Below are 17,182 nucleotides of genomic sequence, written 5' to 3'. Positions count from 1 at the left end.
ACAGACAGACAGACAGACAGACAGACAGACAGACAGACAGACAGACAGACAGACAGACAGAGAGAGAGAGAGAGAGAGAGAGAGAGAGAGAGAGAGAGAGAGAGAGAGAGAGAGAGAGAGAGAACTTTAATACAAGGTCCTGAGAAGCTTTGCCCTACAGAGCTGCGGGCCGCTCCCACGTGGGGACTGGTAGGCCGAGCCTAACCGCCGCATCGTGGGCTCTCTGGACAGCCCAGGTTTGACGTGAAAGTTCTGAGCTCTGGATGGCAGAGCTCCATACTTCTTCTGTGATGCGATTGGGTCCCTGTAACGAGGGGCATCGCCACAGCATGTGTGCGAGATTGCTAACAGCCCCACAGTCGGGGCAAGTAGAGCTAAAAGCCTCTGGAGTGATCGTGTGGATAAGGGCCAGGTTTGGATAACACTTAGTCTGAAGCATGCGTAAAGTGGACGCCAGAGGTCTAGCCAGTTTGCTGTGAGGGGGAGGATAAGTCCTCCTACCCAGGTGATAGTGCGTACTAATTTCGCTGAAAGTAGTGAGAGTGTCCCGAAACTCGAGAACCCCGGAGTCTGAGCTCGATCCTGCTCCCGCGCGGTGTGTTAGTGCGCGCGCTTGGGAGTGGGCGATGTCATTGAGATTGGGAAACGAGTCAAGCTGGGGTTCGAGGTGAGCCGGAAACCACGTGATGGTGTGCGGAGAGATGATCTTGTTCTTGAGAATCTTGTGAGCCTCCTCAGCGATGGATCCTGAAGCGAATCAGTGAAGATTTGTGATCTGCTGTTGTCTAGGAGTGCTATAGCAACTGCGACCTGCTCCGCTCTGGTTGGTGTTGAGCACTTCAGGGAAGCCGCATTCACTATCTGTCCGTTGTGATCAACGACGGGTTCTTGGCGGTTTTTAGGATCAACCCTAGCCTCATGGAAGAGAGGAAATATGAAATTTCAGAAGATTAAAGGAACAACATACGACTTTCAACGTTTCCCCGTAATGTTAATCCTCAACACAACGTAGGCAGACGCAGGGCAAGAGCCCTCGCCCTCCTCAAGCGTACCAAGGACGATCCCTACTCGGCATGTTTTGTCGACGCAGCCCAATATGGACAGTCGTCTAACTTCGCCATTGCTCTCGTTGATCACAACGGACACTGAAGACAGATTAAATGTAATAGACAAAGCCACAAGAATGTCTGAATCTACAAGTACGAAGATCACATACAGGGTCCTGAGTATTTGGCTACGCGCGTCCCAAAAAAGATTTTGCGCTCACCGCTGCACTGTTCTTGCTGAAATTTTTCAGAACGCTCGCCTTTTGGCGTCGAGATCGTTCAGTATAACACTTGGTACGGTTAATTGCGTGGTTTTAAAGAAAAAGAAATGCAAATTTGCCGGCGCTTACCGGGATGTAAACTGCTGCCGCGACGGCGCAAGCATAAACTTGTGTCGCCGTGAGCTGCAAAAAGCAGCGTTTCAGGGAGGGCTGCTGCGTGTTTCCTGCCCCTGGGATACAGTGGCTAGCATAAAGTTTCGAAATAAATACCCTAGAGAGAAATGTGGCACTAGTGTCTATGGGGGTTCTCCTCAGCGTTGCCTCAACCTGCATGGGAATGATGCATAGAGTTTCTCACTATATTACCTACGTTTCCTAGGTGACACGGGCCTGGACTCACGCCTGTGATACCAGTTGTGTAATGTGTCATTCACCACGTTCCTCCCATTATCATCCCCCATTGTGACACTTTTTCTCCCCCTCTTCCCCTTCCCTTACGTAGAGTAGCAGGCCAGATGCTCCATTATCCGGCCGACCTCTCTACATTTTCCAATCATTAAAATACTTCTTCTTCTTCTTCTACCTAGAGGGAAATCTGGCGCTGCTGCGCTGTGGTATGCATGAGAATGTCGGTATATTGTGACTTTGGATTGGCATCTTTCTTGGAGAGCCAGGGAAGCTTGCAGAAGCGCCTGACGATACACACCGACGAAGCACCGTTCCGTCTGTCACAATGATTCATTTTCTACTAAAACAGCACGTAGAAAGCTATTTTAGCTTTATTATTACACAGACATGTTTCGTTCAACTATGAGAACTTGTTATTGCATGCGCAATTATATGAAACGTAAAAAGTATCAGCGGGTCGCTAAGGTTGGAGGTCAGACGACATGATTCGCGCTCGCTTTGCGACAGTTTGTCGTTTGTTCTTGCTTTTCATCGCTTGGTTATGCATTGTAGGTGAGTAAAGTTCACTGGAAGATGTTATATGCGTGAATGGAAACATTTTATGAAGATATTACTTTAAGAACGCATTATTTGTGCTGCAATATCTACGTTTTAGACGAAGCCTCTTACAACACCAGCTAACACAAGCCTCGCAGACACATATACCATCATTCAGAAGCAGAACTGATACCTGAGGTCACTTTTAGTGTGCTTATGGTATTCGAAAATTATTAGAAAGTGTTAAACCGGCTAAAGCGTGTGGCCCAGATGATATTCCAGCAGCGATAATAAGGAACTGTTCGGCAATGTTATCTTTGTACTTTCCCTGTTTATTTCGGAAGTGCTTAGTTGAGAAAGCACTACCTCGTGATTGGATATCAGCACGTGTTACACCTGTTCATGAGAATGGATCAACAAATGAGGTTGAGAACTACAGACCAGTGTCTTTAACTAGTATAACATGCAAAATATTTGAACATGCCCTCTATAGCTGTATAATGACACATTTGGTTAAACACAATCTTCTGCATCCTAGTCAACACGCATTTCGGCAAGTTTTTTCTTGCTCAACGCAGCTTGTTGAGTTCACGCATGATTTGGCTCTAGCAATAGATAAGCGTGAAGTAGTTGACTGTATTTTCTTGGACTTAAAAAAAAACATTCAATGTTGTACCTCATGACCTTCTTGTTAGTAAATAACGGGGCTATAAACTGAATGAATCTGTTATTTGCATGGATAGCCGAGTATCTCTCTCTAAGACAGCAGTCGGTCGTTCTCAACGGTTGTTCTTCCGGATATGTTCCCGTGACCTCAGGAGTTCCTCAGGGCTCAGTTCTTGGCCCTCTTTTTTATCTGTTGTATATAAATGACATTACTATTGCCCTCATATCATGGTTCAGAATGTTCGCGGATGACTGTGTAGTTTACAAGACTATAGAGAATGAACGTGATTCCGAATACCTGCAGCATGATTTGAATGTAATATCATCCTCGTGTGCCCATTCAGAAATGTCATTGAATGTTAAAAAGTGTGTTCACGTCACCTTTGCAAGTAAACGTTCATACCAGTTGAATACGTATACTGCAAATAACGCTGATTTAAGCACGGCCAGGGAAAATAAATATCTAGGAGTTTATTTAACGAGTGATTTGAGGTGGGCTAGGCACGTTCACCACATAGAAGTTAAGGCTGCACGTGTTTTGGGTTTTCTAAGACGAAATTTCAGCGAACTTCCATCTAACTTAACAGAAAAACTGTATTTACACATACGCGCACATTGTTAGAGTATGCATATTGTTACGTTTCGCCTTCAACGCGCGGTAATGCCGGCGCGGATGCAACGGACGCCGGGGCTTTGTTCAAAGCGGCGGACATTTTGGCCCGTCCGACGCCGCCGCAACGCCTACCCGCCAAGCGTGCCCAGGCGTGTTTCAGTGCCACGTGTCTTCGTGTGTGTGTGTGTGTGTGTGCCCTCGCTTGTCAAAGCGCGGCAGCCGGGGAGCGGAGTTCCCCGAATGAGGAGCCTGGAGGTCTCTCGGCTCAACTGTTCGCGCCGTCGTGTGGGTGAGGGTTGGCGATGCGTCACTACACTCGGTTCAGCAGGTCTCTCGGCCCGACAGTTCGCGCCGTCGTGGGCTCCTGCTGCGCCGTCCCGTGACCTTCATCCCGTGACCTTCCCTCCTTCCCTTTTGGACCGCGACGCCGGGAGTATAAGAGCAGCTGCCCCCGGACGCCAGGAGAGAGGCTCCGATTTGTACTGTTGAGTTACGTGCTCTCCCGTCTCTCCACTTCGGTCGACCTGACCGGCCGCTCTTTTGCTATGTTAGAATAAACAAGTTGTTCTGTTACCAGTCTTCTCATGCTTTGCCGGGACCTTCGGATGCTTCCAGTGCCCCAGGCCGCCAGGCCAACGCTACCCTTGGGGCTTGCGACCCATTGGCAATAACGGGCGTCTGCACCGAGACCCCAACAACTCGGGCCAGCAGTGCGATTACAACATCTGGTTGCCAGCGGTGAGATCGCGACAACGGAGGCCAGCAGCGAAGAGATGCGGTTGACTGTATGCTGAGCAGCACAACGACCATCCGGGAGCAGCGCAACGAGCCCTGTGTGATGACTGGTTGCCTGCAGCGGAACGACTGCGCTGAAGTCTTGGCTGCGAGGTTTGGTGAGTGCGGGACTTTCTTCTTCTGAGTTTTGCCAGGCTTTTGTTAGTGTTAGAAACAGAGCTGGTAATTGGGGTTGTCGTTGCTGCCGGGTTAGTTTGCGGCAAGACAATAGTAGGCAGTAGAGAAAGCAGCATTCAGAGCAGCCATGGATTTGAAGTCGTTGCGCAAACCGAAATTGCTGGAGCTTGCAAGAGAGTTGGGTCTGGATGTCTCAGACAAACTCAGAAAACCAGAACTGCTAAGGGCTATTCTTGAGTTAGAAGCTGAGGATGACGAGCTGTCGGAATGCCTTGAGACCATTGAGGAGAGGGAGCGTGAACTTAAAGAACAGAAAGAGAAAGATGAGCGTGAACTTAAAGAACAGAAAGAGAAAGATGAGCGTGAACGAAAAGAACAGAAAGAAAAAGAAGAGCGCGAACACGCTTTGGAAATGAAGCGTCTCGAGGTAGAGATGGAACGCGCTCGTAATGGAAGTCAGGCACACGGTGCAGGAGAACGAGTATTGTTCAAAATGACTGACCTGATGCGGCCGTTTAAGCTTGGAGAGGACATTGGTTTGTTCCTGGTTAACTTTGAGCGAACGTGCGAGAAGCAGGGGTTCTCTCGGGAAACGTGGCCACAGCGCTTGCTCACTTTGCTACCCGGCGAGGCGGCCGACGTAGTCGCTCGCTTGGAGAGAGAGGAGGCAGAGGATTTCGACAAAGTGAAATCGAGTCTGCTAAAAAAGTACCGGCTGTCAGCGGAGGCGTTCCGTCGGAAGTTTCGGGAAAATGAGAAAGGCAGAAGTGAGTCATATACAGAGTTTGCGTACAGGCTTATGTCAAACATGCAGGAGTGGCTCAAAGAAGAGAAAGCGTTTGGTGACCACGAGAAAGTTCTGCAGTGTTTCGGGCTAGAACAGTTTTATAGTCGGTTACCTGAGAACGTGCGGTACTGGGTCTTGGATAGGCCAGACGTTAGTACGGTGGCTAGAGCCGCTGAGTTAGCCGAGGAGTTTGTGACGCGTCGGGCTCGTGGAGCTAAGGACGGTCAAAAGGGTGAATTTGGCTCCAAGTTTGAGAGGCCAAAGTTCACGCCCATGAGAGCAAAGGGGGACACACGTAGTGCGGATGCGAGTGAAAGCAGTCCGACCGAACGTAAGGAGACGGCGGCAACCGAAGCCGAACGCAGAAAGCGGTTCGAGATGAGGCAAGCGCGCGTTTGTTATACGTGCCAGAAGCCGGGTCACTTTTCGGCGCAGTGTCCAGAAACAAAAACACAAGTCGTGTTTTTGTCTATATGCAGCACTGACGAGAACATGAAGCTTCTCGAGCCTTACATGCGAGACCTCCTCGTGAACGGGAAAGAGTGCCGAGTGCTTCGCGATTCCGCAGCTACAATGGATGTAGTTCACCCCTCTTACGTAGAACCCGATATGTTCACGGGCGAGTGCGCATGGATCAAGCAAGCAGTGGAAGCTCATAGCGTGTGTCTGCCGGTAGCAAAAGTGCTTATTGAAGGACCTTTCGGAGCACTTGAGACGGAGGCCGCAGTGTCATCTATGCTGCCCCCCCAGTACCCGTACCTATTTTCGAACAGGTCCGATCACCTCCTGCGCGAGAAGGGGCTTTTGTTTGGTGAGGCTAGCGTTCAGGCCTTAACCAGATCGAAGGTTCGGGAGCTCGCTGCAAAGGCGGTAGTTGCGGGGCCGACGTTGTTGAACGAAGAAAAAGGGTCAGAGGCGCAGCAAGCTGGTATTCAGAGCACGCCCGAACTGAATAAAATTGAGCCTGTAGCGTTAAAGGCAGCAGATACTGGAGAGGAAATTCCCGACACGGGAAAGTTAGAAGAGCTGTCTCCAGATTTGCTCATCGCGCCTACGTCAGACGGACTTAACAGGTTGCTAAAAGTCAGCCGGTCGGCTTTGATAGCCGAGCAAAAGAAGGATGGCAGCCTAGAAAACATACGCTGCATTATCAAGGAAGGTATCGCCAAGAAAAATGCTCGCTTTGTGGAAAGAGGTGGGGTCCTGTACCGGAAGTATCTAGACCGCAGGGGAGTGGAGTTCGATCAGCTGATCGTGCCTCAATGCTATCGTCAGGATCTGTTGCGCTTGTCGCATGGGGGTTCGTGGTCCGGACACCTAGGAGTTAAGAAAACTAAGGACCGTCTCTTGCAAGAGTACTATTGGCCAGGGTGTTTTCGGGACGCAGACCACTTTGTGAAGACATGCGACACCTGTCAGCGGGTGGGCAAGCCAGGGGACAAATCGAGGGCGCCGTTGAAGTTGGTACCTATCATTACGGAGCCTTTTAGACGGCTCGTTATTGATACAGTGGGACCTCTGCCGGTAACAGCCACGGGGTACCGACACATTTTGACTGTGATCTGCCCAGCGACAAAGTTCCCTGAAGCAGTGCCGCCTAAAGAACTCAGCTCAGTTGAGATAGTCAATGCACTACTGTCCATATTTGCGCGAGTTGGTTTTCCTGCAGAAATCCAGTCAGATCAGGGTACAGTGTTTACTAGCGCTTTGACGACAGCCTTTCTCGAAAGGTGCGGGGTAAGGCTGTTACACAGCTCAGTGCACCACCCCCAGTCGAATTCCGTTGAGAAGCTCCACTCCGTCATGAAGCGCGTGTTGAGAGCATTGTGTTTTGAACATCAAACTGACTGGGAGCTGTGTCTGCCTGGAGTGATGTTTGCTTTAAGAACCGCGCCGCATGCGGCTACGGGGTTCTCGCCAGCTGAGCTGGTGTACGGTCGCTCGCTGCGATCTCCGCTTCGCATGCTTCGAGAATCATGGGAAGGCAGGGGCGACGACCCAGTCGGGGTAGAGTACGTGCTTAAGCTCCTCGAACGCTTAAGAAGGGCACAGGAGTTGTCAGGTGAAGCAATGGCAGAGGCCCAGCAGAGGGCCAAGGTTTATTATGATCGGACAGCCAGGGCCCGTCGTTTTGAGGTGGGCGATGAGGTCATGATATTGCGCACATCGCTAAAGAACAAACTCGACGTGCAGTGGGAGGGCCCAGCACGGATTGTTCAAAAACTGTCGGACGTTAACTACGTGGTGAGTCTGCCAGGAAAGCGGAAAGCACAGCAAGTTTACCACTGTAATCTGCTCAAACCCTATAAGCAACGGGAAGCAGTGGTGTGCATGATGGTAAACGTGCCCGAAGAGCTTCCGGTCGAGCTTCCGGGACTAGGCTCAGTGACGAACAGGAAAGACACCGATCAAGTCATTAGTGACTTAATAAGTAAAGCATCGCTGTCGCCTGAGCAGAAAACCGAACTACACCAGCTCTTACAAGAGTTTCAAGGTCTGTTCTCTGAGAGGCCTGGTAGGACTTCTGTCCTTACTCATGACATAGAACTTACCTCCCCAGAGCCAGTACGATCCAAGGCGTACCGGGTGTCACCCCGCCAGAGCGATATTATGGAGGCTGAGGTAAAGAAAATGCTACAGCTAGGTGTTATTGAAGCGGGTGAGAGTGATTATACCTCCCCTTTGATTTTAGTTGAGGTACCGGGCAAGGAACCTCGTCCTTGCGTCGACTACCGCAGGCTTAATTCCATCACTAAGGATCAAATTTATCCGATCCCTAACATCGAGGAGCGCCTTGAGAGAGTGAGTAGCGCTCAGTTTATTTCCACCCTAGATCTTGTCAGGGGTTATTGGCAGGTTCCACTTACAGAAGAGGCTAGTAGGTATGCGGCGTTCATTTCACCAATGGGGACATTCCGTCCTAAAGTTTTGAGTTTTGGTTTGAAGAACGCGCCATACTGCTTTTCAAGCCTCATGGATAAAGTGTTGCGGGGACAGCAAGAATTCGCTTTACCGTATCTAGACGACGTAGCGATATTCTCCGCATCCTGGCCTGAGCATATGGCGCACTTGCGGGCAGTGCTAACCCGCCTGCGCGATGCGGGCTTGACAGTCAAGGCTCCCAAGTGCCAGTTAGCACAGGCCGAGGTTGTCTACCTCGGACACGTGATTGGTCGGGGTCGACGCCGCCCCTCTGAAATAAAGGTGGCCGCTGTGCGAGACTTCCCGCAACCGCGCACGAAGACCGATATTCGGTCGTTCTTAGGTGTCGCCGGCTACTATCAGAGGTACATCCCCAGGTACTCTGATATCGCGGCTCCCTTGACGGATGCTCTAAGAAAGACAGAGCCGCAAACAGTCGTCTGGGATGAGACGAAGGAAAGAGCTTTTAGCGCCCTAAAGAGCGCCCTAACAAGCCAGCCTGTGCTACGATCGCCCGACTACACAAAAGGGTTCGTTGTTCAGTGTGATGCTAGTGAGCGAGGCATGGGCGTTGTACTGTGCCAACGGGAAAATGGAGAAGTAGAACACCCCGTCCTGTATGCTAGTCGTAAGCTGACCAGTCGTGAGCAGGCGTATAGCGCCACCGAGAAAGAGTGTGCGTGTATCGTGTGGGCCGTTCAGAAATTGTCATGTTACCTAGCTGGCTCGAGGTTTATCATTGAGACGGATCACTGCCCTCTCCAATGGCTGCAGACCATCTCTCCCAAAAATGGCCGCCTCCTGCGCTGGAGCCTCGCTTTGCAACAATATTCCTTTGAGGTGCGTTACAAAAAGGGGAGTCTCAACGGTAACGCCGATGGCTTAAGTCGAAGCCCCTAACGTGGGAATCAGCCTCAAAATTGCTTGTTACTGATGTTTTTCTTCCTGAGGCAGGATTTTTAACCTATTGCTTTTGTGTAGTGTTTCAAAGTGATGATGTGCTTTCTAGTGCAATTTTTCGATTTGTGGACGCGTTCTGAGTGCTGCTAAACTACTGTAAGGAACTAGGCAGCAGTAAAAAAAAGGGAAAGAGCCTGGCAGGGCTTAAAGAGGGTTGTGCCGTGCTTGCTGACTGAGCGGTTGACTTTTGGCGTGGTTCTAACGCTTGCCGGAAACGAGAACCAAAAATGTCAACTCTCCCGAAGTCACTTTGCAGTGTCCTGTGTGCACCTGAACGTGAGAACGAGGCCTTCTCTGTGCGCTGCGCTCAAGAAACGCCCAGGGACGCCCAACTTCGGTTATGAGCATCATCGAGCGACATCCCTCCGGACAGCGGATGCAGTCCCCTGACCTTCGGGATCTCCTTCCCCCGGCGGGGCGGTCTGTTACGTTTCGCCTTCAACGCGCGGTAATGCCGGCGCGGATGCAACGGACGCCGGGGCTTTGTTCAAAGCGGCGGACATTTTGGCCCGTCCGACGCCGCCGCAACGCCTACCCGCCAAGCGTGCCCAGGCGTGTTTCAGTGCCACGTGTCTTCGTGTGTGTGTGTGTGTGTGTGCCCTCGCTTGTCAAAGCGCGGCAGCCGGGGAGCGGAGTTCCCCGAATGAGGAGCCTGGAGGTCTCTCGGCTCAACTGTTCGCGCCGTCGTGTGGGTGAGGGTTGGCGATGCGTCACTACACTCGGTTCAGCAGGTCTCTCGGCCCGACAGTTCGCGCCGTCGTGGGCTCCTGCTGCGCCGTCCCGTGACCTTCATCCCGTGACCTTCCCTCCTTCCCTTTTGGACCGCGACGCCGGGAGTATAAGAGCAGCTGCCCCCGGACGCCAGGAGAGAGGCTCCGATTTGTACTGTTGAGTTACGTGCTCTCCCGTCTCTCCACTTCGGTCGACCTGACCGGCCGCTCTTTTGCTATGTTAGAATAAACAAGTTGTTCTGTTACCAGTCTTCTCATGCTTTGCCGGGACCTTCGGATGCTTCCAGTGCCCCAGGCCGCCAGGCCAACGCTACCCTTGGGGCTTGCGACCCATTGGCAATAACGGGCGTCTGCACCGAGACCCCAACAACTCGTGCCAGCGGGGCGGTTCCAACAATATGTTGGTTGGGCTCCGTATATACCAAAGAGCTGGCCGATACGCTTGAAAAAAATACAGAATAGGGCAGTGCGATTCGTTTTAGGTAATTGGGATCGTCAACTTGGTGTGAGAGAAAGCAAAAGTAAACTTAAATGGGAAGACTTGAAAGATCGTAGACGAAACCTCAGTGTAAGGTCGCTCTGATTGTTCGTGTTCTTAAGTGTCACGAATCGGCCACGTGCTGTGTGTATAGAGAGGGGGTGCACTTCCCCCCCCCCCATGTCAGCGGGGCAACCGTGTCTATGTTATGTGGGGTCACGGACCGCGCGGTGTTGGGTGACGTGTCGCGGCAGGCGCCAGGAGGGCGAGTGCCGATTCCGGGAAGTCGGTATTGTGCGCAGTGTGTTGGCAGTCCGCCGACGGTCACACGAGTCCACACAGACCAGCCTTGAAAGGGACCGCTGTGTACGGTATTGTGGGTCTGGCGCCCGAGTATCTGACTAATTGGAGGCGCCGCCGAGGTTAAGAAGGGCTTAGCACACTTGACCCCATGCCGCGCGTCCGGAACGCAATCGCCAGTCTTGTTGTTGGGTGCGATTTCCTGTGTGGTGTCGAAGGCCAGCTTACAGTGCACGCTGTAGGGATGAGGTGCACACGTGAAGAGTGCATTCGGACGGCGGCGTCTTGTAAACACGCACTCGGAGAACTTTGTCTTGTAGACAATAAGTTTGAAGGACAAGGAGGGCCATCCGTCTCCCACACGGCCAAACTTTGAGTACAGCGGCACTACGTGGTGTCGATGCCCCTGCTTCCGAGACATTTGCGGCCTAGACGCCGTTGGGATTTGAGGCGGTCTAGCGATAACTTGTTCGGGCCTGGCGTGTTTTGCTGAGCCCGTCACTAACTACGTACAAATGAGAGGACAACGGGGTTTTGGGGAAGAAGGAAAAGAGCTTTGTTTTCCAATATGTTTATTTTTAAGAGTAAGCCCATCCCTGTGGGTTGTGGCTTAACAAACGGTTGACTCTGATTGGCAACTGAACCTGTGGGACGGGCCAACGGCCCTACCGCCTTTTTTTTCTTTGTATATTTCGGCTATAAAAATCGGGACGACATGCTGTCCCTCAGACTTGGCTGAAATCAGGATTGCTGATACATCAGTGAGGCTCCGTACTATGTGCGTTAAAACGAGTCTGGGCTCTAACAGTCATTGAGACAGTCGAAGAGTGAGACTTTGTTTCTCAATTGTTCAAGTTTGTAATGTATTTGTTTTACCTGCCATGTATATAGAAAAGTTTACCTATAAATATTTCTTGTACATCTGATCTCATCGCTTCCTGCTTGCGTTTGACCAACAACAGCCGATCATCGTCCGAGAAGCTTCAAGTTCCGACGGTGAAGCGAGGACAGAGAACGAACGAAACTTTACTCTCAGGTTGAAATTTTTTCATAATATCTACCATTCCAAAACTCGAATCGATAAGAAGTACATCCAAGCGCCGTGCTACATATCCCACAGAAGGGACCACAGCGTCAAAGTAAATTAATTTTCCTTTAAAGGTGACGTCTTGCGCTATTCATTTTTGTTAGTTCTATACGAGAGTGGAATGATCTTCCGCCTATAATTGGTATCCATTGTCTCTAATGATAATTTTTACCGCGCTTTGTGTAATTAGTTTCTTTGTTATTGGTCTCAAGTATTATGCTTATATTTATGTATCCTCCTGCTGTAATGCCTGCAAAGGCGAAGCAGGTATCAAATAAATAAAATAAATAAATAAATAAAATTTCCATGACGGCACAGCGCCCCTTAGGAAACTCCCATAGATGGTGGCGCCAGATTTCCCTCTAGGTGTTATAGTGAGAAACTCTATGGAATGATCGGAAGTACAGGCTTCGGATTGACTTCGATATTTAGACTAGTAGCGTTTGCTTGCAGCACAGTAAAGGAAGGTGTACTAAAAAGCTTTCGCGTAAAATCTAATTTTATTTCTGCAGTATCCTATATAATGCACAATACATTACATAAATTTTGTATGACTGAGATCGAAGCATAGTTTACCACTGGGGCCAACCAGGGTATGCATTATTCTGCAATTCTGTTCCCGTTTTAGCGTCACTGAATATTTATTATTTATTTTTACAACAGCAACAACAACCTTGCATGTACTTATATATATATATATACTGTTGTGTGCGCTGCGCATGCGTTGTGGTTTGAGCTTGGGCAGTAGACAACTTGGTGCAACGAGCCTCAAACCGCAAACTTTTTTTTTGCCACCGAGAAATTGACCCCGCGAAGTGTTGACGGCGCTGCCGTGCCTCCAAAAGCCGCCAGTGCAGGACGTATGGGCTTCTATGGCCCAGCTTCGTTACCATGCGTACATAATATACCTTGGCCACTATGCATGCTGCTGTCATTGCGGCAGCTTTGTAGTCTTTGTAAGCATGTACGAAGTAAAAAAAACTGAGGCATGGTGTACTGAGGAGAAGCCAGGAGAGGCCCTGCCTACTCCGCGCACTAGCAGGAACGTGAGGAGGAAGTCGCGTGGTATTTTGCGCTGTAGCTTCCGTCTTGCCGTGACACAATGACGGTTTTGTTACGGCACTCTAGAAAAAGTTTACGCCCTTTGGGTTGTATTTTGTCCTCAAACGATAATCGTCATCTGGCTTGCCCACATTTCCTTCCTTTAACGCTGCGAGCCCAGTACTTCCAGCCAGCGCCTCGATCACATGCTGGCCGGCCCAGAGTTCGCGTTTTGATTGTCGCTCCCTGCGGCTGCTTCGAGTCGCGCCGGGATCCTCCCAGACTTGGCTTCTTCTTGGTACTTGGTGCAATTCCACAGCATGTGTGCGAAGCCGGCCGTCTGCCTTCAGCAGACTCTGCCCTTGTCTGTCGGGTGCGTCTCGGGATACATTCTGTGCATCAGCGGCGGGCTGGGGAGTGAGGCCGTCTGCAGCTGTCTGACTAATATGGCTTGCTCTCGACTCAGCCCGAGCAAGGGGGTGGGAGAATTCTGTGAGCCAGGCGGAAAGCCTTGGTTATCGCGTTGTATTCGGTCATTCTGTCCTTGGTGCTAAATCACAGCGGCCAGTCTACCGAGGCGCGGTCCGTTAGCGCGCGCGCCTCGGCGTGTGCAGTCTCGTTGTGGTTGGCGTTGCGGTCCGACGCCTCGCCCGCGTGCGCCGGGAACCACTTGATTCTCACTTGTCGTTTGCTGCCGTCGTCGTTCTTGGATGCCTGCAGTATGCGCACCGCTTCCTTCGCTATCCTGCCTTTGGCGTAATTTCTCTCCGCCTGCCCCGAGTCGCACAGCACCGTGTGGCAGTCGCGGTCGGCGATGGCCACCTCCTCCGCTTGCTCTGCCTTGGTGCATCTCGTGCTGGCTGTCGTGCGAACGGTGCCGGTCGCGTGGACGACGACCGTCGTGAAGCCGTGTAGCTTGGCGTACTCAGCCGCGCCCACATAGCGTGCGTGTCTCGCCGAGAGCGCCTTGGCTCTCGCCGCTCTCCTCCCTTTGTTATACCCCGGGTGCATGTTCCTCAGTATCGAGTCCACTCTGATGTTGCGCCTGATCTCGTCGGGGAAGGGGAGCTGCGTCTGCTCCCTGCCTTGGAATCCCATTCCCAGGTTGTCCAGGATTTTCCGGCCGGTCTCGGTCGTAGCAGTCTTTCGAGTTGAGCGGCGCGTTGGGCCTCCACTATCTCCTCTAGCGTGCTGTGCAACCCATGCTGCAGGAGGCGGTTGGTGCTCGTTGTTTCGAACAGCCCCAGTGCCGTCTTGTAGGCTCTGCGGATGAGTATATCTATTTTGTTTCTCTCGCTCTTCACTTCTGCTAGGCCGCCACGTACGCTAAGTGGCATATGACGAACGAGTGGATGAGTCTGATCATGCTCTCTTCCCTCATTCCGCTTTTCTTGGTCGTGACTCGCTTGAGTAGTCTCGTGGCGTTCGCCGCTTTCGCCATGAGCCGGGTGGCGGTCTCGCCGTTTCTACCGTGCGTCTCGATCGTCATTCCCAACACTCTGATGTTGTTGACTCTTGGGATCGCGTTTCCTTTTCTGCTCTTGACTTTGATTGCCTCGTACTCACTCGGTTTGCTCTTGGGTTTGCGGTGCTTGGCGGGCGGATGTACAAGAAGCTCCGACTTGCTCGGGAGCATCTGAGCATGTTCCGTCGAGTTGGTCTTTGATCGCGTCGACGGCCGCCTGTAGAGTGGATTCGATGTGGGCATCGCTGCCCCCTTCCACCCACAGCCTTATATCGTCCGCGTATATCGCGTATCGGACTTCCTTGATATTCCTGAGCCTTTCGGACACTCCTATCAGCACCAGGTTGAAAAGCATCGGCGAGATGGTCGATCCTTGAGGTGTGCCTGTGCTTCCCAGCTTCTCCTGCGCTTGGAAGTCCTCCGCTCTGAGCTAGGCCGTTCTGTCCGTGAGAAAGTCTTTGATGTAATTGTATTATCTCTCTCCCATGTTAAGTTTCGCGACTTGGGATAGGATCGCCGAGCGCTTCACCTTTTCGAAGGCATTCTGCAGATCGAGTCCCAGTAGACGATTTTAGTTTAGCGTTTGCAACTGAACGTAAAAGCATTACGCGCGTAAAGAAATAGCGTCGTCCTCATTGCGCATGCTCGGAACGTTATTGGGTTTCTGCGGTTTACGCGCGCTAAGATAACGTACGTTATTTGGCGAGTTTAACGTCCGTAATGCTTACGGAAGCTAAGAAATAGTGTTGTCGAACATGGCGGCACCCATGGCTCCCGCTTCAGCGTGAATTCTCGTGATGGCTACGCTCTCATTCACGTTGATCGCCAGTAACTGTTGTAATTAGCTTTCGCTTTCTCCAAACTAACCTGGAAGGTTAGTTATGAGCGCATAGCACGTCCATTTTCTGAGATCGTTCGGCGATTCTGGCTGCCGTACGCCTAACGAGACGCGTCCGCATAGCACCAGCAGGATGGTTGCTAATGGACCGTCTTGGCTTGGCTGCGTTTGGCACGAGGCACCAGACGACGCCCTGTTTTATAACGTTTTCTTTACGTTTGTGTTTCCATAAGGTAAACTAAAGGACTTGAAACGACACGCGCCATAACGTCCCGCAAAGGTGCTTACGTTTAATGTACGTAAGGCGACAAACGCTATTCTAAAACTGTCTAGTATAGCTCAGTTGTCGCCGGTGTTGCCGTCGATGATCTGGTGCTTGAGTTGTATCATTGCGTCTTGGGAACTGAGGTGCTGCCTGAAGCCGATGCTCGCTTCCGGGTTAGAGGTCTTCTTTCTCGAGGCATTCTTATCACCTGTTGTGCAAGACGTGCTTGCTCCTACACCTTGCCCACGCAGGACGTGATCAATATGGGCCGGTTGTTGTCCGTGTCGGGTGGCTTGCGCGGCTTGGGGATCAGGATGGTCTTGGCCTTCTTCCACTGCTTCGGCAACGTTGCCGTTTTCCAGCATTTGTTGTAGTAGCTCGTGAGGCTGTCAATGGATTTTTCGTCGAGGTTCTCGAGTACATTGTTGGTGAGGCGGTCCGGCCCGGCCGCCAACCGGATGTTGAGGTCCTGCAGCGCCGTGCGAATCTCTTCTACATCTATATCTGTCGATACGCTCGTTGGGCAGCCCCCCGTACGGCCATGGCGTTCCGTGGGCGTAGTCGCCAGGTATCTGTCGCTGATGCGCTTCGTCACCTTATCGGCTCCGTGTTTCGTGACTTCCCGATGGATGAGTTTCGCCAGTCGGTCCCTTTGGTGTGACTTATTTAGTCGAGCAGACGCTTAAGCAAGTTCCATGTTTTCCCGTTGTGCATCTGGCCGTCGGCGGCGTTGCATATCTCGTTCCACTGTTGCGCGCATAGCGTGCGACAGTGTTCCTCGATTGCATTGTTGAGTTCTGCGACTTTTTTTCGTAGCCTACGAATGAGGCGCTGTTTTATCCATCTGTTGAGAATGGACTGCTTAGCCTCGATGAGGTGGGCCAGTCGGCTGTCCATTCTGTTAGTTTCAAGGTCTGTTTCTCTGTCGTTGGTTGAGTCTCGAACGTCTTGGATGATCTTGTTGGCCCACGTTTCGACGTCGTCGATTTCGGTCTCTTCTTTCTCCTCCTGATTTCTGTTATCTCTGAAAGCGGTCCGATTGATCCACGTATGTTTCCTGACGTTAGTATTGCTCTGCTCCGGTATGACGATTTTCACGATAATGTGATCGCTGCCGAGGTCCACCCCCGTGTTCCTCCATGTGATTGTGATCGGTTCGTTGTACTTGACGGACGTGAAGTCGGGGTGGCATCTCGGGACACGGAGTTGCCAATTCTCGTTGGGTGAGCCGGGTCGCTTATGAGAGTATAGTCGAGTTCCACCGCGTCTTGGGACAGGTTTCTGATTTTCGCACTGCCCTTGACCTAGCCTCAGGCCGGATCCATCGCATTAAAGTCGCCGCACGCGATCAGCGTGCTCTGGCCGGCCGTCGTGCTTGCCTTGTGAAGAATGGCTTCGAATTTCTGCAGTCTCCGCGATGGATTACTGTAGATGTCGAAAATGAAGATGCTGTTTTTTCTTTGCTTGGTCGGTATGAGTTCGATCAACGTGTGTTCGATGCTGACGTTGCTTAGCCGGTGTTCGACGAAAGTGAGTCCTTTCCAGGGTGCACAGGCCTCTGCCGTCGAGCGGGCCAGCGTGCACCCTGTAGCCGGGGAGGGACGGCTTGTTCGTTAGCGTTTCTTGGAGTAGGAGCACGTCGGGCATGCGCGCGGCGTGTTCGATGTGCAGCTGGACAACCGCCCTCTTCTTGACGAAGCCGCGGCAGTTCCACTGCCACACTGTTATGCCTGTGGAGTTGGAGGTCATGATTGTCCTATTCGCAGTTCTCCAGGTTGCTGCACTTGGTTGACTTGCTGATGTAGAGGAGCGAACGTTGTGTGGCTTAGTACTGGTTGCACGCTCCTCTCGAGATTGTTGAGTCTGTGGACGTTCTCCGTTTGGAAGGCTTCGATGGCTTCCTTC

At 51.6% G+C, this 17,182-nt stretch overlaps 1 pseudogene; it reads right to left on the bottom strand.

Annotated features, from left to right (window-relative positions):
* Positions 1-1,589: 1,589 nt before the first annotated feature.
* On the bottom strand, positions 1,590-17,026 carry LOC126540912 (uncharacterized; annotated as a pseudogene).
* Between the last annotated feature and the right edge of the window lie 156 nt (positions 17,027-17,182).

This window comes from Dermacentor andersoni, chromosome 2 (genome assembly GCF_023375885.2).
Source record: "Dermacentor andersoni chromosome 2, qqDerAnde1_hic_scaffold, whole genome shotgun sequence".
NCBI lineage: Eukaryota > Metazoa > Arthropoda > Arachnida > Ixodida > Ixodidae > Dermacentor > Dermacentor andersoni.
This window is presented reverse-complemented; position numbering and strand designations above follow the sequence as displayed.